Below are 20,901 nucleotides of genomic sequence, written 5' to 3' on the forward strand. Positions count from 1 at the left end.
CATTGTTGTTGCCAAATTAAGTTAATCTAGGGGTTAAGTCATGGCAGGAGAGCTCGGACACGTGTTATGCTCCTCCTGTACTAGGTGGGAGGTCAGGGACGCTTCCAGTGTCCCTGACGATGACATAAGTGGGAAGTGTATCGGGATGCAGCTCCTGACAGACCACATTGCGGCACTGGAGCTGTGGGTGGATTCACTCTGGAGCATGCACGATGCTGAGGATGTCGGGAATAGCATGTTTAGTGAGTTGGTCTTACCGCAGGTGAAGGGTCCACAGCCAGATAGGGGATGGGTGACCAACAGGAAGAGCAGTGCAAGGAAGGTAATGCAGGGGTCCCCTGTGGTCATCCCCCTGCAAAACAGATACACCGCTTTGGGTACTGTTGGGGGGGGTGACTCATCAGGGGAGGGCAGCAGCCAAGTTCATGGCACCGTGGCTGGCTCTGCTGCACAGGAGGGCAGGAAAAAGAGTGGGAGAGCTATAATGATAGGGGATTCTATTGTAAGGGGAATAGATAGGCGGACACAAGAGATTAATGTGCAAAGTTAAAGCACATGGGATTGGGGGTAGTGTGCTGACGTGGATTGAGAACTGGTTGTCAGACAGGAAGCAAAGAGTAGGAGTAAATGGGTACTTTTCAGAATGGCAGGCAGTGACTAGTGGGGTGCCGCAAGGTTCTGTGCTGGGGCCCCAGCTGTTTACATTGTACATTAATGATTTAGACGAGGGGATTAAATGTAGTATCTCCAAATGTGCAGATGACACAAAGTTGGGTGGCAGTGTGAGCTGCGAGGAGGATGCTATGAGGCTGCAGAGTGACTTGGATAGGTTTGGTGAGTGGGCAAATGCATGGCAGATGAAGTATAATGTGGAGAAATGTGAGGTTATCCACTTTGGTGGTAAAAACAGAGAGACAGACTATTATCTGAATGGTGACAGATTAGGAAAAGGGGAGGTGCAACGAGACCTGGGTGTCATGGTACATCAGTCATTGAAGGTTGGCATGCAGGTGCAGCAGGCGGTTAAGAAAGCAAATGGCATGTTGGCCTTCATAGCGAGGGGATTTGAGTACAAGGGCAGGGAGGTGTTACTACAGTTGTACAGGACCTTGGTGAGGCCACACCTGGAGTATAGTGTACTTACAGAGATTACACAGGGGGAATCACAGAGTGGGTCAGTACTTACAGAGACTACACAGGGGGAATCACAGAGTGTGTCTGTACTTACACAGACCACACAGGGGGAATCACAGAGTGGGTCTGTACTTACAGAGACGACATAGGGGGAATCACAGAGTGGGTCTGTACTTACAGAGACGACACAGGGGGAATCACAGAGTGGGTCAGTACTTACAGAGACTACACAGGGGGAGTCACAGAGTGGGTCAGAACTGACAGAGACTACACAGGGGGAATCACAGATTGGGTCAGTACTTACAGAGACTACACAGGGGAGTCACAGAGTGGGTCAGTACTTACAGAGACTACACAGGGGGAATCACAGAGTGGGTCAGTACTTACAGAGACTACACAGGGGGAATCACAGAGTGTGTCAGTACTTACAGAGACTACACAGGGGGAATCACAGAGTGGGTCAGTACTTACAGAGACTACACAGGGGGAATCACAGAGTGGGTCAGTACTTACAGAGACTACACAGGGGGAATCACAGAATGGGTCAGTACTTACAGAGACTACACAGGGGGAATCACAGAGTGGGTCAGTACTTACAGAGACTACACAGGGGAATCACAGAGTGGGTCAGTACTTACAGAGACTACACAGGAATCACAGAGTGGGTCAGTACTTACAGAGACTACACAGGGGGAGTCACAGAGTGGGTCAGTACTTACAGAGACTACACAGGGGGAATCACAGAGTGGGTCAGTACTTACAGAGACTACACAGGGGGAATCACAGAGTGGGTCAGTACTTACAGAGACTACACAGGGGAGTCACAGAGTGGGTCAGTACTTACAGAGACTACACAGGGGGAGTCACAGAGTGGGTCAGTACTTACAGAGACTGCACAGGGGGAATCACAGAGTGGGTCAGTACTTACAGAGACTACACAGGGGGAATCACAGAATGGGTCAGTACATAGACAGACTACACAGGGGGAGTCACAGAGTGGGTCAGTACTTATAGAGACTACACAGGGGGAATCACAGAGTGGGTCAGTACTTACAGAGACTACACAGGGGGAATCACAGAGTGGGTCAGTACTTACAGAGACTACACAGGGGGAATCACAGAGTGGGTCAGTACTTACAGAGACTACACAGGGGGAATCACAGAGTGGGTCAGTACTTACAGAGAGTACACAGGGAGAGTCACAGAGTGGGTCTGTACTTACAGAGACTACACAGGGAGAATCACAGAGTGGGTCAGTACTTACAGAGACTACACAGGGGGAATCACAGAGTGGGTCAGTACTTACAGAGACTACACAGGGGAATCACAGATTGGGTCTGTACTTACAGAGACTACACAGGGGAATCACAGAGTGGGTCAGTACTTACAGAGACTACACAGGGGGAATCACAGAGTGGGTCAGTACTTACAGAGACTACACAGGGGGAATCACAGAGTGGGTCAGTACTTACAGAGACTACACAGGGGGAATCACAGAGTGGGTCAGTACTTACAGAGACTACACAGGGGGAATCACAGAGTGGGTCAGTACTTACAGAGACTACACAGGGGAATCACAGAGTGGGTCAGTACTTACAGAGACTACACAGGGGGAATCACAGAGTGGGTCTGTACTTACAGAGACTACACAGGGGGAGTCACAGAGTGGGTCAGTACTTACAGAGACTACACAGGGGCAATCACAGAGTGGGTCAGTACTTACAGAGACTACACAGGGGGAATCACAGAGTGGGTCAGTACTTACAGAGACTACACAGGGGGAATCACAGAGTGGGTCAGTACTTACAGAGACTACACAGGGGGAGTCACAGAGTGGGTCAGTACTTACAGAGATTACACAGGGGGAATCACAGAGTGGGTCAGTACTTACAGAGACTACACAGGGGGAATCACAGAGTGTGTCTGTACTTACAGAGACTACACAGGGGGAATCACAGAGTGGGTCAGTACTTACAGAGACTACACAGGGGGAATCACAGAGTGTGTCTGTACTTACACAGACCACACAGGGGGAATCACAGAGTGGGTCTGTACTTACAGAGACGACATAGGGGGAATCACAGAGTGGGTCTGTACTTACAGAGACGACACAGGGGGAATCACAGAGTGGGTCAGTACTTACAGAGACTACACAGGGGGAGTCACAGAGTGGGTCAGTACTTACAGAGACTACACAGGGGGAATCACAGATTGGGTCAGTACTTACAGAGACTACACAGGGGAGTCACAGAGTGGGTCAGTACTTACAGAGACTACACAGGGGGAATCACAGAGTGGGTCAGTACTTACAGAGACTACACAGGGGGAATCACAGAGTGTGTCAGTACTTACAGAGACTACACAGGGGGAATCACAGAGTGGGTCAATACTTACAGAGACTACACAGGGGGAATCACAGAGTGGGTCAGTACTTACAGAGACTACACAGGGGGAATCACAGAATGGGTCAGTACTTACAGAGACTACACAGGGGGAATCACAGAGTGGGTCAGTACTTACAGAGACTACACAGGGGAATCACAGAGTGGGTCAGTACTTACAGAGACTACACAGGAATCACCGAGTGGGTCAGTACTTACAGAGACTACACAGGGGGAGTCACAGAGTGGGTCAGTACTTACAGAGACTACACAGGGGGAATCACAGAGTGGGTCAGTACTTACAGAGACTACACAGGGGGAATCACAGAGTGGGTCAGTACTTACAGAGACTACACAGGGGAGTCACAGAGTGGGTCAGTACTTACAGAGACTACACAGGGGGAATCACAGAGTGGGTCTGTACTTACTCAGACTACACATGGGGAATCACAGAGTGGGTCTGTACTTACAGAGACTACACAGGGGGAATCACAGAGTGGGTCAGTACTTACAGAGACTACACAGGGGGAATCACAGAATGGGTCAGTACATAGACAGACTACACAGGGGGAGTCACAGAGTGGGTCAGTACTTATAGAGACTACACAGGGGGAATCACAGAGTGGGTCAGTACTTACAGAGACTATACAGGGGAATCACAGAGTGGGTCTGTACTTACAGAGACTACACAGGGGAATCACAGAGTGGGTCAGTACTTACAGAGACTACACAGGGGGAATCACAGAGTGGGTCAGTACTTACAGAGACTACACAGGGGGAATCACAGAGTGGGTCAGTACTTACAGAGACTACACAGGGGGAATCACAGAGTGGGTCAGTACTTACAGAGACTACACAGGGGGAATCACAGAGTGGGTCTGTACTTACACAGACTACACAGGGGGAATCACAGAGTGGGTCTGTACTTACAGAGACTACACAGGGGGAATCACAGAGTGGGTCAGTACTTACAGAGACTACACAGGGGGAATCACAGAGTGGGTCAGTACTTACAGAGACTACACAGGGGAATCACAGAGTGGGTCAGTACTTACAGAGACTACACAGGGGGAATCACAGAGTGGGTCTGTACTTACAGAGACTACACAGGGGGAGTCACAGAGTGGGTCAGTACTTACAGAGACTACACAGGGGGAATCACAGAGTGGGTCAGTACTTACAGAGACTACACAGGGGGAATCACAGAGTGGGTCAGTACTTACAGAGACTACACAGGGGGAATCACAGAGTGGGTCAGTACTTACAGAGACTACACAGGGGGAGTCACAGAGTGGGTCAGTACTGACAGAGACTACACAGGGGGAGTCACAGAGTGGGTCAGTACTTACAGAGACTACACAGGGGGAATCACAGAGTGGGTCTGTACTTACAGAGACTACACAGGGGGAATCACATTCCCACTAATGACCTTGTGAAGGAGGGACAGTCATTGATAAAAAGCTGAAGATGTTTCGGCCTAGAACACTGCCCTGGGAAACTTGATCAAATGATGTCATGACGACAAAACTAACAGTATTTTTCTATAATTGTGGCCGGTAATTATTCTGGCTTTTCTCTGCACCTCAGCAGTCATAAAATTCTAACACGTTGTTCTCTGTCTTGGTCGCAGGTTTATTTGGGAAAAGTTAGACATTTTATCGGTCAGGCACAGACCACAGTGAACTCCATCTGATTTGCTATGATTATTATGATAATTATGTTCACACTTACAACACTGCTGCATGGACCTGGCGGTCACATCATCTTCAAAATCAGAAGGAGGAACTAGCATTTGCTTCGAAATCTCAGCCTATCGATGTAAACAGGACCTACTTTGGGAGTTGACTGTTGCCCACAGTGGAATATTATAATGGCGGGAACTTCAGTGTGAGGATTGTCCCTGTACTGTTTGACGATGCAGGAGTTTACACATGTTCTCTGGGATCACATAAATTTGTGACCATTAAACTAATCACAGTTAACGGTAGGAGACAGAATGTTGCCGTTGTTTTCAATGATAAAGTCATTGTTTAAAATCTAAATGGTTTTCCACTTTCCACAAACACAGCTGAACCATCTGATGCAGTGACTGAGGGAGACACCGTTACCCTGACCTGCTCGGTCTCTGATGTCACTGAATCAATGAGACTGGTTTGGATCAGTAGTGATGGCAAAACTGTTAGAGAGAAAACATTCAATGGATGGAATGGGTGTAGAATTTACCAATATCTCGCAAAGATTCCAGGTACCTTTCCCCTGCAGAGGAGAAGAATCCCTTTCTGGATTTTTAAAATGGAAGGAAAACTTTGGGACACAAATGAATTTTAAAGGGGCAGACGAGGCCTGCAGGAGATAAAAGGGGATGCATTCATGGAGACCCCCCCCCCAGTGTTTGGACTCATAGGAAAGGGAATTTAATTTGGAACTCTCTACCAGAAAGTTTTAAATCCTAAAGTGCACATGGAAGAAACTACGAAATTTAATCGAATTTGGAATTTTTAAAAGGTGTATGTTGTGTCTGCAAGAAAAGGGGTGGGGTCAATATCTAAAGGGCCAATTTGGACATTGGAACTAATCAAATTGTCTGGAAACTGTATACCCTCGAAACTTGTCCCTTGAAAACATTAGCATTTAAACAATGCCACATACATATTCCAACACCTTTTCAACAGGCATAGAAATATCTGGCTCAGGCCAGACTAGCACAAAGGAGAGCTCACCAACTTCGAAAAGCCTATTAACGCCAGATTAAAACCACTTAATCAAGTTTCAGTTCGCTGGGCTAGATTTGGTGGGAGATAAGGAAGCATTTGGTGGGTATATCTATTCCCAGTTTTACCAAGGAACAGAACTCAGAAAGCAGGACACAGACTCAAACAGCAGAACACAGTCTCAAACACAGACAGACACAAGCAGCCGGAGCTGGGGAGTGAAGAAATGGAGCAGTGAAGGAAACTACAAGAAATCATCAAGGACCGACCGAGCACGAGGCCCACGAAATGGAAGGTTGTTAGCAACCAAATTGACAACCCGGGCCACCACAACCAGCGAAACGACCAACCAAAACCAACTCAGCAAAAACAGAAGAATCGACATTTATTTCCACTCTACAATCGACTTCGGAACGACCAACGGGCGAGAAATTACCAAAAGGGACTAACTAAACTATTCCTAACCAAAGAAAGTGGCTACTTACCCCATACATCCAAAACGCAACTTACCGCCTCAACGGACACACCCCAACCGAAGACTACGCAGTCCGAAGTCCTCTCCTCCGTCCGGGGTACGGCTCGCCGAGAAGGCCAAGTGCAGCGAACCCCGAAACCGCGATTCACCGGCAACTGTCTAAAGGGATTGGTGAGCATGGCCCCTGAACCCCCAGAGCTTAACTTAGTTAGTTAGGGGAATTGGGAGGGGGGAGGCTGGGATAACTTGTGTAAATGTATCTGCATTCTCCTCTTTACCCCATTTAGAGTTTAAGCTGTATTCTTTTCCCCACAGGCTGTAATTTGACATTTTATTCAATGTGTTGTACCCCTCAGTGTGTATAGGTCTGTGTGTGTTATTAAAGGTGTGCCTTTTACTTCTTTTTAAACACAATAAAGCCATACCTGCTTCCTACCTTGAAACCGATTGTCTGTCCAAGTCTGTCACAGTCCCTTCATAATTCCAGTGTCTAGAACCAAGGGTGTGGGAGCGATTCGGAACCGCTCATATAAGGTCAGAAGGGAAAGCTGACCCCCTGAAAACCACCCCTTACATGGGGAAGAGAAATCATTGAGACTGATTATTCAGAAAGCTGACAGGGACAAAGGGAACTGGATATGTGTTTTGTTTTATCAAAACACCCAGGTTTTAGTCCCATACTACCTGGAGCCCAGTGGTAACAGGGTTTGTACTTTCTACTTATATTTTTGGCGTTATTTCGGTCTAAAAATCTTATAATCTTGTGTAGAGTGTTTATTTTGTTCACTCTATTCTAATTGTTAGAGCTCGGAACTTATCGTGGGAAAGGACAACACATGGCTCTGAATTTTAGTCTTAACCCGGTGTCCATTTTATTACGCAACATAACCCAACTAAAACTACAGGACTAGACCGCTGAGAGAAGTGTGACTTTAGACATTCCATCAGCAGAGATTCATGGTCGTTGATTCTGTGACCTGTTGGTTCATCTTCTGGCCATTCGCTGCAGCTTCTGTTCCTTTCCTTCCATGCCTGCTTGCTGTTTCTTCCTGTGTTCTTCCTCCTGCTTCTGCTTGTGTGTCTCTGTGTCCGAATATTTATATCCATAGTATGAATAAGATTTTTGCTTCCAAAATCCGATTACCAAGGTGATGGTCTGTTTAACTGGCTGTGGTGGTTGGTTTGAATGGCTACTAATTTGTACACGGAGTTGACAATGCAAAATATATTTCTTTATTTGCACTCCGTGGGGTCCTTTGTTGTCCGGTCCTTTTACAGACTTGGTGTCTCCAGTGAGTTTGTTTTCCCCACCCTGGTCAATCAAGTTCAGAGCCTCACATAACAACTCCATTGTTGTTATGTATGAAGTCAGTTTCTGTTCCTGACCACAGGATGCCCTTAATTGACCAGTTTAATTCTAAAGCTTGTATCAATCAATTTTTAGTTCATGGTCTGCGTTTTTCTGAAGATTAGTAACCTTAACTTGTTGCCAGGAGTAACCCCTCCTTTATATCCTGTGTGTGAGGCTCTATAGTTGTACAGAGCCACAGGAAATCTACCTGAGATAACTCAGCACAGCCTGGTCGAGCTTGAAACCTTCCTGGTCTGTGTGTCCCAACGATGCTCTTGGTAAACTCACTGAGCCACTGAAAGCATTTTTTTGTGACAACAAAGTGCTACAGGTGTTTGGTTTTGTTTTCTGACCCAGAATCACTCAGAATGCTGAGGCAGAATAACCAGAAAATCACAGCAAAAATTCATTCCCAGCTGCAAACGTTGCAATTGAAAGTCTCCCCTCTTCAGGCTCAGAGAAACTCTTCTTCTCTGTCTGTCTCCACTGATCCTGGAAATATCCGTGTCACTTCACTTTTTGTTAATCCATTCACAGGATCTGGCCATCACTGGCAAGGCCAGCAATTATTGTTCATTCCTCATAGTCCTTGTGAAGATGGTGGTGAGCTGCAGTCCGTGTGGTGATGGTATTCCCACAGTGCTGTTCGGGAGGGAGTTCCAGGATATTGACCCAGTGACGATGAAGGAACGGCGATAGAATTCCCAGTCGGGATGGTGTGTGACTGGGAAGGGAACGTCGGGTGATGATGGTATTCCCACAGTGCTGTTCGGGAGGGAGTTCCAGGATATTGACCCAGTGACGATGAAAGAACGCCGATAGATTTCCCAGTCGGGATGGTGTGTGACTGGGAAGGGAACGTCGGGTGGTGGTGTTCCCAAGCGCTGCTGCCCTTGTACTTCTCGGTGGTAGAGGTCATGGGTTTGGGAGGTGCTGTCGAATTTCAATCAAAATTAAATAAACAAAATCCCAAATTCATTCTAACTTAGGCCAAGTGCATTGTAGGTGCAAAAGCAGGAAACTTGAGCCTGCAAATCGACAGTCCCTCATTATAATATATGTCACTTAGCTCTTTGGGAACTCCATAGGCCCAGTGAGGGAAGGGAAAATGTTCAAGGCCATTCATGGGGATTAACTTTAGAGTGGATTTGAAAAGAAAAACAAATCTGTTCACTTGTGCAGCCTTCTGTAAGCAGATATAGAAGATACATTTTCTGGAATTGGGAAAAGCAGAAGCAATGCTGCCCGAGAGCCAAGCCTAACTTCCACCGTTTGTGAGTCTGTGAACACACAGTACGCAGTTAGAAACATAGAAACATAGAAAATAGGTGCAGGAGTAGGCCATTCGGACCTTCTAGCCTGCACCGTCATTCAATGAGTTCATGGCTGAACATGCAACTTCAGTACCCCATTCCTGCTTTCTCGCCATACCCCTTGATCCCCCTAGTAGTAAGGACTTCATCTAACTCCTTTTTGAATATATTTAGTGAATTGGCCGCAACAACTTTCTGCGGTAGAGAATTCCACAGGTTCACCACTCTCTGGGTGAAGAAGTTTCTCCTCATCTCGGTCCTAAATGGCTTACCCCTTATCCTTAGACTGTGACCCCTGGTTCTGGACTTCCCCAACATTGGGAACATTCTTCCTGCATCTAACCTGTCTAAACCCATCAGAATTTTAAACATTTCTATGAGATCCCTTCTCATTCTTCTGAACTCCAGTGAATACAAGCCCAGTTGATCCAGTCTTTCTTGTAGGTCAGACCCGCCATCCCGGGAATCAGTCTGGTGAACCTTCGCTGCACTCCCTCAATATCAAGAATGTCCTTCCTCAAGTTAGGAGACCAAAACTGCACACAATACTCCAGGTGTGGCCTCACCAAGGCCCTGTACAACTGTAGCAACACCTGCCTGCCCCTGTACTCAAATCCCCTCGCTATGAAGACCAACAGGCCATTTGCTTTCTTAACCGCCTGCTGTACCTGCATACCAACCTTCAATGACTGATGTACCATGACACCCAGGTCTCGTTGCACCTCCCCTTTTCCTAATCTGTTACCATTCAGATAATAGTCTGTCTCTCTGTTTTTACCACCAAAGTGGATAACCTCACATTTATCCACATTATACTTCATCTGCCATGCATTTGCCCACTCACCTAACCTATCCAAGTCACTCTGCAGCCTCACAGCATCCTCCTCGCAGCTCACACTGCCACCCAACTTAGTGTCATCCGCAAATTTGGAGATACTACATTTAATCCCGTCGTCTAAATCATTAATCTACAATGTAATCAGCTGGGGCCCCAGCACAGAACCTTGCGGTACCCCACTAGTCACTGCCTGCCATTCTGAAAAGTACCCATTTACTCCTACTCTTTGCTTCCTGTCTGCCAACCAGTTCTCAATCCACATCAGCACACTACCCCCAATCCCATGTGCTTTAACTTTGCACATTAATCTCTTGTGTGGGACCTTGTTGAAAGCCTTCTGAAAGTCCAAATACATCCACATCAATTGGTTCTCCCTTGTCCACTCTACTGGAAACATCCTCAAAAAATTCCAGAAGATTTGTCAAGCATGATTTCCCTTTCACAAATCCATGCTGACTTGGACCTATCATGTCACCTCTTTCCAAATGCGCTGCTATGACATCCTTAATAATTGATTCCATCATTTTACCCACGACCGATGTCAGGCTGACCGGTCTATAATTCTCTGTTTTCTCTCTCCCTTCTTTTTTTAAAAAGTGGGGTTACATTGGCTACCCTCCACTCCATAGGAACTGATCCAGAGTCAATGGAATGTTGGAAAATGACTGTCAATGCATCCGCTATTTCCAAGGCCATCTCCTTAAGTACTCTGGGATGCATTCCATCAGGCCCTGAAGATTTATCGGCCTTCAATCCCATCAACTTCCCCAACACAATTTCCAGACTAATAAGGATTTCCCTCAGTTCCTCCTCCTTACTAGACCCTCCGACCCCTTTTATATCCGGATGTTTGTTTGTGTCCTCCTTAGTGAATACCGAACCAAAGTACTTGTTCAATTGGTCTGCCATTTCTTTGTTCCCCGTTATGACTTCCCCTGATTCTGACTGCAGGGGACCTACGTTTGTCTTTACTAACCTTTTTCTCTTTATATATCTATAGACACTTTTGCAGTCCGTCTTAATGTTCCCTGCAAGCTTCCTCTCGAACTCTATTTTCCCTGCCCTAATCAAACCCTTTGTCTTCCTCTGCTGAGTTCTAACTTTCTCCCAGTCCCTGGGTTCGCTGCTATTTCTGGCCAATTTGTATGCCATTTCCATGGCTTTAATACTATCCCTGATTTCCCTTGATAGCCACGGTTGAGCCACCTTCCCTTTTTTATTTTTACGCCAGACACGGATGTACAATTGTTGTAATTATCCATGCGGTCTCTAAATGTCTGCCATTGCCCATCCACAGTCAACCCCTTAAGTACCATTCGCCAATAAATCCTAGCCAATTCATGCCTCATACCTTCAAAGTTACCCTTCTTTAAGTTCTGGACCATGATCTCTGAATTAACTGTTTCATTCTCCATCCTAATGTAGAATTCCACCATATTATGGTCACTCTTCCCCAAGGGGCCTCGCACAACGAGATTGCGAATTAATCCTCTCTCATTACACAACACCCAGCCTAAGATGGCCTCCCCCCTAGTTGGTTCCTCAACACATTGGTCTAGAAAACTGTCCCTAATGCACTCCAGGAAATCCTCCTCCACCGTATTGCTTCCAGTTTGGCTACCCCAATCTATATGCATATTAAAGTCACCCATGATAACTGCTGCACCTTTATTGCATGCATCCCTAATTTCCTGTTTGATGCCCTCCCCAACATCACTACTACTGTTTGGAGGTATGTACACAACTCCCACTAACGTTTTTTGCCTTTGGTATTCTGCAGCTCCACCCATATAGATTCCACATCATCCAAGCTAATGTCCTTCCTAACTATTGCATTAATCTCCTCTTTAACCAGCAATGCTACCCCACCTCCTTTTCCTTTTATTCTATCCTTCCTGAATGTTGAATACCCCTGGATGTTGTGTTCCCAGCCCTGATCATCCTGGAACCATGGCTCTGTAATCCCAATCACATCATATCTGTTAACATTTATTTGCACAGTTAATTCATCCACTTTATTACGGATACTCCTTGCATTAAGACACAAAGCCTTCAGGCTTGTTTTTTTAACACCCTTTGACCTTTTAGAATTATGATGTAGTGTGGCCCTTTTTGTTTCTTGCCTTTGTTTGCTCGGCCTTCCACTATTGCTTTTTACCTTTCTACCATCTTTTTCTGACTCCATATTACTTCGCCCTGTCTCATTGCATAGGTTCCCATCCCCCTGCCATATTAGTTTAAACACTCCCGAACTGCATTAGCAAATGTTACCCCCAGGACATCAGTTCCAGTCCTGCCCAAGTGCAGACCGTCCCTTTTGTACAGGTCCCACTTCCCCAGAACTGGTTCCAATGTCCCAGGAATTTGAATCCCTCCCTCTTGCACCACTGCTCAAGCCACGTATTTATTCCAACTATCCTGCTCCCTCTACTCTGATTAGCACGTGGCACTGGTAGCAATCCAGAGATTACTGCCTTTTTTTGGCAGCATGCTCGGTTGTTCAGTGTTTGTGTGTATTTGGAAAGTGGGTGAACAGTTGCCAGAGAGCTGTGCATTTCCCCAGCTTGGTTCACCATCAAGCTTGCAGTGAAGTGCTGATAGTCTGTGTTGGAAGATTGTAAAAGGAGGCAAATTGTGAGCTCACTTACCTTAGCAACCCTTGGGCGATCAGCAAATGTCTTCCTCATCTACTCCTAGGATCACTAAACAGTGTGTAAGATGGGGGAGAGGAGGGAGCAGAGGAGGCAGAGGCTGCCTTGATTTTGGACCAAAACATCCATGAACTCTTTGAGATGAACATAGGCCAGCCTTGCGCCCATTTTTTTGGTGATATTTCGCTGTTTTTGGCGGAAGAAGGTGATCAGGTAAATTGGTCAAAATCTTGTTTGCCGGATTTGGAATGCCGCTGAAAAGCGGACCGCCATCGTGCAACGGTAAAAGGTACTGTCACTTTAAATTGGCCGTTCGGTGCACCTGTATTCTGGGAGCAATAAACACCCGAGAAAAATCTGCAGCCCCACAAACAGTAATTATGAAGACCTGCAAAAAAGATAAATTAACGTTTTTATTTTTAAATTTTTTGCAGCGATTACTGAGTTAAGGGTCTTGCGAATGTTTTGTGGTTTTTTATTTTTTGTTTTTAGTGATTTTATTGTTTGTGTTTCCCTCCCTCCCAGGGCAGTAATTGGCCTCAGACTAAATTTGGCAAGGCCTGTGGTTTCTGCCACAAATCCTCCTGCAACGCCAACTTTTACCGCTCGGGGAATTGTTTTGTCAATTTTAGGCCTTTAAAAAATAATGGTGTAATTAGTGGTAATTTTGGTGAAAAATGCCGAAGAAATATCGCTGTCACCAAAAGACCGATATCTGGCCCCAAGCATTAGTTATCAATGATTACAATGGAGGTTGTGGGAAGGGAGGTTTGGAGAGGCAGTGTGTGTTGGAGGAGGAGAGTTTACAGTGGGCCAGCCTGACCCGGGAGTGTTCGGGATATTCGGTCACAGGGCCATGTCAGGAAATGGTCCACAATGTGATCCACACTAAATGGAGGGGAAGGAAGTCTACCGAAAGTTCTGGATCTTTCCTCTGTCCTGGTTACATCAACAGACTCGGGGCCCAAAATTCCACATTGTCGTCTGTGGTGTTATTTCCGATTAATGGCCGCCTTTTTAGTCTGAAATAACGCCAATAAATAAGGCTGAAGTTTTGCCAAAATTATTTTTTATTTTAGTGCAGCACAGAAAGAGCTCCGTTTTTTGGATGCAGCTAATTTTTTTGCCATAAAAATGAGGCCCGTTCTATGCATGCCCAGGCATTTGGTTTTCCAGGGTAACACGAGGCACAATGGGAGGGAATGAGCTGTCTCTCTCCGGGAAGCTGAGGGATGCTTTTATATAATTGTGTTAATGGAGCTCTACTCTGTATCTAACCTGTGTGTACCTGCCCTGGGAGTGTTTAGATGCTGAAACGTGAATTCCCCGTCCGGGCCGCCAAACTCTGCCGACAGCTCGCAAATGGCCCACCTCTCCCTCCCCTATCCCTGGGCCCACCTCTCCCACACCTATCCCTGGGCCCACCTCTCCCGCCCCTATCCCTGGGCCCACCTCTCCCGCCCCTATCCCTGGGCCCACCTCTCCCGCCCCTATCCCTGACCAATGGCCCACCTCTCCTGCCCCTATCCCTGGGCCCACCTCTCCCGCCCCTATCCCTGGGCCCACCTCTCCCGCCCCTATCCCTGGGCCCACCTCTCCTGCCCCTATCCCTGGGCCCACCTCTCCCACCCCTATCCCTGGGCCCACCTCTCCCGCCCCTATCCCTGGGCCCACCTCTCCTGCCCCTATCCCTGGGCCCACCTCTCCTGTCCCTATCCCTGGGCCCACCTCTCCTGCCCATATCCCTGGGCCCACCTCTCCCGCCCCTATCCCTGGGCCCACCTCTCCCTCCCCTATCCCTGGGCCCACCTCTCCCTCCCCTATCCCTGGGCCCACCTCTCCCTCCCCTATCCCTGGGCCCACCTCTCCCGCACCTATCCCTGGGCCCACCTCTCCCTCCCCTATCCCTGGGCTCACCTCTCCTGCCCCTATCCCTGGGCCCACCTCTCCCGCCCCTATCCCTGGGCTCACCTCTCCTGCCCCTATCACTGGGCCCACCTCTCCCGCCCCTATCACTGGGCCCACCTCTCCCTCCCCTATCCCTGGGCCCACCTCTCCTGCCCCTATCCCTGGGCCCACCTCTCCCGCCCCTATCCCTGGGCTCACCTCTCCTGCCCCTATCCCTGGGCCCACCTCTCCCTCCCCTATCACTGGGCCCACCTCTCCTGCCCCTATCCCTGGGCCCACCTCTCCCGCCCCTATCCCTGGGCTCACCTCTCCTGCCCCTATCCCTGGGCCCACCTCTCCTGCCCCTATCCCTGGGCCCACCTCTCCCTCCCCTATCACTGGGCCCACCTCTCCTGCCCCTATCCCTGGGCCCACCTCTCCCGCCCCTATCCCTGACCAATGGCCCACCTCTCCTGCCCCTATCCCTGGGCCCACCTCTCCCGCCCCTATCCCTGGGCCCACCTCTCCCGCCCCTATCCCTGGGCCCACCTCTCCTGCCCCTATCCCTGGGCCCACTTCTCCCGCCCCTATCCCTGGGCCCACCTCTCCTGTCCCTATCCCTGGGCCCACCTCTCCTGCCCCTATCCCTGGGCCCACCACTCCTGCCCCTATCCCTGGGCTCACCTCTCCTGCCCCTATCCCTGGGCTCACCTCTCCTGCCCCTATCCCTGGGCCCACCTCTCACGCCCCTATCCCTGGGCTCACCTCTCCCTCCCCTATCCCTGGGCCCACCTCTCCCGCCCCTATCCCTGGGCCCACCTCTCCCGCCCCTATTCCTGGGCCCACCTCTCCTGCCCCTATCCCTGGGCCCACCTCTCCCGCCCCTATCACTGGGCCCACCTCTCCCATCCCTATCCCTGGGCCCACCTCTCCCGCCCCTATCCCTGGGCCCACCTCTCCCGCCCCTATTCCTGGGCCCACCTCTCCCATCCCTATCCCAGGGTCCACCTCTCCCGCCCCTATCCCTGGGCCCACCTCTCCCGCCCCTATCCCTGGGCCCACCTCTCCCATCCCTATCCCTGGACCCACCTCTCCCTGGGCCCACCTCTCCCATCCCTATCCCAGGGCCCACCTCTCCCACCCCTATTCCTGGGCCCACCTCTCCCATCCCTATCCCAGGGTCCACCTCTCCCGCCAATATCCCTGGGCCCACCTCTCCCGCCCCTATCCCTGGGCCCACCTCTCCCGCACCTATCCTTGGGCCCACCTCTCCCTCCCCTATCCCTGGGCCCACCTCTCCCGCCCCTATCCCTGGGCCCACCTCTCCCGCCCCTATCCCTGGGCCCACCTCTCCCATCCCTATCCCTGGGCCCACCTCTCCCTGGGCCCACCTCTCCCGCCCCTATCCCTGGGCCCACCTCTCCCATCCCTATCCCAGGGCCCACCTCTCCCACCCCTATTCCTGGGCCCACCTCTCCCATCCCTATCCCAGGGTCCACCTCTCCCGCCCCTATCCCTGGGCCCACCTCTCCCGCCCCTATCCCTGGGCCCACCTCTCCCGCACCTATCCCAGGGCCCACCTCTCCTGCCCCTATCCCTGGGCCCACCACTCCCCCCCTATCACTGGGCCCACCTATCCTGCCCCTATCCCTGGGCCCACCTCTCCTGTCCCTATCCCTGGGCCCACCTCTCCTGCCCCTATCCCTGGGCCCACCTCTCCTGTCCCTATCCCTGGGCCCACCTCTCCTGCCCCTATCCCTGGGCCCCCCCTCTCCCGCCCCTATCCCAGGGCCCACCTCTCCTGCCCCTATCCCTGGCGGAGCTGCTGGAGGAATCGGTTGCCTTCAGTCCCTGTTGAGATGTGAATAATTTTAGGAAGAATGAAACTCTATCAACACGATGATGTAGCACAACTGGCTTCATCAGCTACTTGCAGAATGATTTTGAAGTGTCAGTGTTTTATCACAGTCAATATTAAGTCCTAAAAATAAAATAACTTTCTATTATAATGAAGTAAATCAAAGATAATATTGCATCACTACATTCAATAAGAACATAATAAATACAGATCAACACAACAAATCAATCTTCAGCCCTGGGGGTAATGGCCGAGGTCCCCCTGTTAACACCGATTTCCATCGGACTCCGACTTAGTAAGGCAAGCTTTTAAAAAGTGGTCCTTAGCGCTGTCCTTAGAAAAAGCCTTATTAGCAAAACTCGCAAAAAATGGTCAAAAATGACGTTATGGGTGGATTTGACCCCAAGTGATGTCAGAAAAATGGTACCTAAAAAATGGCTGTCATCTATTAAGGCGTTATTCCATTGGCGAAACTAACAAAATCGCCTTAAATTAAGTTAGCTCCAAAAAAGTGTTATCCCCCCAAAAAAGGATGATGAATTTTGGGCCCAAGATACCTGTGGAAAAGCAAAATAATTGACGATGTTTTAAAAGTGTGCTGGTTGTTTCTAAATATATTTTTCCTTATCTACATGCTGTTGCTCAGTGACATCATGCACAGGGTCACTGCCATACGTATGTTGAGGACTCCCAGCTCTCCCTCTCCACTACATCCATCAAACCCATCACTACCAGTGGTGGGAGAGCCTTCAGACACTGTCTGAAAATACCACAGAATCTCTCCACCTCTTCATTTCTTTGTGCTGCTTTAAAACCTTCTCCAACCCCATTTGTTGATAATTCAGTCGACCTACTCACACATCATTGCTTGTTGTAACCCTCTGAAATCTGTGCTCTCCTCCGATTCTGGCCTCTTGTGCACCTGATTTTCATCGCTCTAACACTGGCGGCCATGCCTTCAGCTGCCTTGGCCTTAAACTCTGGAATTCCCTCCTTAAACCTCTCGCCTCTCGACCTATTTCTGCTCCTTTGAGACACTCCTTAAAACCTAGCTCTTTGACCAAGCTTTTGCTCACCTGTCCTAATATCTCCTTAAACTGCTCGTTTTAAATTCTATTTAATAATGCTCCTGTGAAGCACCTTGGGACGTCTGAACATGTAAATGGTGCGACACAAATTCAAATTGTTGTTCTCTTTAAATTCTTTTATGCACTTTTCCATTCTTTTTAAAGTATCTTGGAATGTTTTATTCCTGAAAAGAGCGATATAAATGTATGTTTTTTTATAAAGTGGTTGGTGGCTGAGAATACTAAGTGTATCTACAGGAAAGTGAGTTTTGCTCTTTCAGTTATACACTATATTACTCTGGTGTGTGAGTGCTGTATCACTTCTGACCCAGAATCAGAACTTACTGAAAATAATCAGATCCGATTGGGAAGTTTCTATCTGATTGTATAATGTTTGTTCTCTTTTCTTGCAGAAAGCCGGAATTATATTTATTTTTTCCATCAGGAAGGTATCTCTGTATTGAAAGAGCCAGACACTCCTGGGAATGGCTCCATTGTCTGGGAATGGAGACCACACTCAGGGCAACAAGTTACAAAGCAATTGGGAACTTTCCACAGAGAAGGTCAGCGGTGGGCCATACAATGGAGCACTGAGTGCAATAATATACCAGGCATTTCTCAGAGGATCTGTGAGGACTGGGATACCCTTAATCTGAGAATCACAAATCCCACCGTTGAACTTGCAGGATTGTTCACCTGGACTCAGACACAGCCCAGTAAGCAAATCCTGAAACAGTATGAAGTATTTGGGGTCAAAGGTAAGTAGGACCAGGAAGGGAAAGGGTTGAATAATATGATTATTTGTGAGTAATTCCAAAAATATTCTGAACCAAATGTTGGGATGATGTCATGATCCTCCAGTTCGATCACACAGCCCAGAATGAATCTCTCTTTAAACACAGCCCGGTGGGGAAAAATCCTCTGCGCATTAGAAATAGTGGATACACGAAGGGTGAGTAATTTTGATCGTGACCATTTGTTCGGAAATTTGTCATCCATCCTCCGAAAATTCCTGAGACAACGGCCATGCAGGAGGATGGAGCTGGTGCCGATGGTATGGAATTCGTGGCGAGGGCCGAGGACAATGGCTTTGGTCTTCCAAATAATTAACTGGAGGAAATTATTGCTGATCCAAGACTAGATATTAGATGATCGATGTGATAGCACAGAGGCGGTGGAGTGGGAGAGCTGAGTATGGTGAATACACACGTGGTATCTGACCCAATGGCTGGAATTTTCAGTGGGATCAGCGAGGGCGATCGATGGCGGGTCAGGTGGCAAAGTGAAACCATCACTCAGCACTCAGCAGAACCAACACGCAGCAGCGGGCCATCGAATTCAGGACATTATCATCTTCTTTTAAATCATTAACAATACATTTCAGCTCATCTTTTGATTTTAAGTGTTTGCCCATGGGGTCCTCACTGCTCGGGGATCACTGGGTCCTCACTGCTGGGGGATCACTGGGTCCTCACTGCTGGGGTATCACTGGGTCCTCACTGCTGGGGGATCACTGGGTCCTCACTGCTGGGGGATCACTGGGTCCTCACTGCTGGGGGATCACTGGGTCCTCACTGCTGGGGGATCACTGGGTCCTCACTGCTCGGGGATCACTGGGTCCTCACTGCTCGGGGATCACTGGGTACTCACTGCTGGGGGATCACTGGGTCCTCACTGCTCGGGGATCACTGGGTCCTCGCTGCTGGGGGATCACTGGGTCCTCGCTGCTGGGGGATCACTGGGTCCTCACTGCTCGGGGATCACTGGGTCCTCACTGCTGGGGGATCACTGGGTCCTCACTGCTCGGGGATCACTGGGTACTCACTGCTCGGGGATCACTGGGTCCTCACTGCTCGGGGATCACTGGATCCTCACTGCTCAGGGATCACTGGGTTCTCACTGCTCGGGGATCACTGGGTCCTCACTGCTCGGGGATCACTGGATCCTCACTGCTCAGGGATCAATGGGTCCTCACTGCTGGGGGATCACTGGGTCCTCACTGCTCGTGGATCACTGGGTCCTCACTGCTCGGGGATCACTGGGACCTCACTGCTCGGGGATCACTGGGTCCTTGGGGATCACTGGATCCTCACTGCTAGGGGATCACTGGGTCCTCACTGCTAGGGGATCACTGGGTCCTCACTGCTCGGGGATCACTGGGTCCTCACTGCTAGGGGATCACTGGGTCCTCACTGCTCGGGGATCACTGGGTCCTCACTGCTCGGGGATCACTGGGTCCTCACTGCTCAGGGATCACTGGGTCCTCACTGCTCGGGGATCACTGGGTCCTCACTGCTGGGGGATCACTGGGTCCTCACTGCTCGGGGATCACTGGGTCCTCACTGCTCGGGGATCACTGGGTCCTCACTGCTGGGGGATCACTGGGTCCTCACTGCTGGGGGATCACTGGGTCCTCACTGCTCAGGGATCACTGGGTCCTCACTGCTCGGGGATCACTGGGTCCTCCCTGCTCGGGGATCACTGGGTCCTCACTGCTGGGGTTCACTGGGTCCTCACTGCTGCGGGAGACAGAGGGAAGTAGAATGGGGGCAGAAGAAAAGATAGAAAGAAGAAAAGTAAAAGTGGAGGGCAGAGAAATCTAAGGCAAAAATCAAAAAGGACCACATTACAGCAAAGATCCAAAGGGACAAAGTGTGTTAGAAAGAAAATCCTGAATTTTCTGTGCATCAATGTGAGGAGTATTTGGAGTAAGGTTGATGAATTAACTGCGCAGGCAGCGATTAAAGAACATGATATAAGTGGGATTACGGAGCCATGGATCCAGGGTGACCAAGGCTGGGAACTCAACATCCAGGGGTATTCATCATTCAGGAAGGATAAACAGAAAGGAAAAGAAGGTGGTGTAGCGTTGCTGGTTAAAGAGGAAATTAATGCAATAGTAAGGAGGGACATTAGCTTGGATGATGTGGAATCTGTATGGGTGGAGCTACGGAATACCAAAGGGCAGAAAACGCTAGTGGGAGTTGTGTACAGACCACCAAACAGTAGCAGTGAGGTTGGGGACAGCATCAAACAAGAAATCAGGGATGCGTGCAATAAAGGTACAGCAGTTATCATGGGCGACTTTAATTTACATATAGATTGGGCTAACTAAACTGGTAGCAATATGGTGGAGGAGGATTTCCTGGAGTGTATTAGGGATGATTTTCGAGACCAATATGTCGAGGAACCAATTAGACTGCAGCGAAGGTTCACCAGACTGATTCCCGGGATG

This window comes from Pristiophorus japonicus, unplaced genomic scaffold (genome assembly GCF_044704955.1).
Source record: "Pristiophorus japonicus isolate sPriJap1 unplaced genomic scaffold, sPriJap1.hap1 HAP1_SCAFFOLD_141, whole genome shotgun sequence".
Classification (NCBI taxonomy): domain Eukaryota; kingdom Metazoa; phylum Chordata; class Chondrichthyes; family Pristiophoridae; genus Pristiophorus; species Pristiophorus japonicus.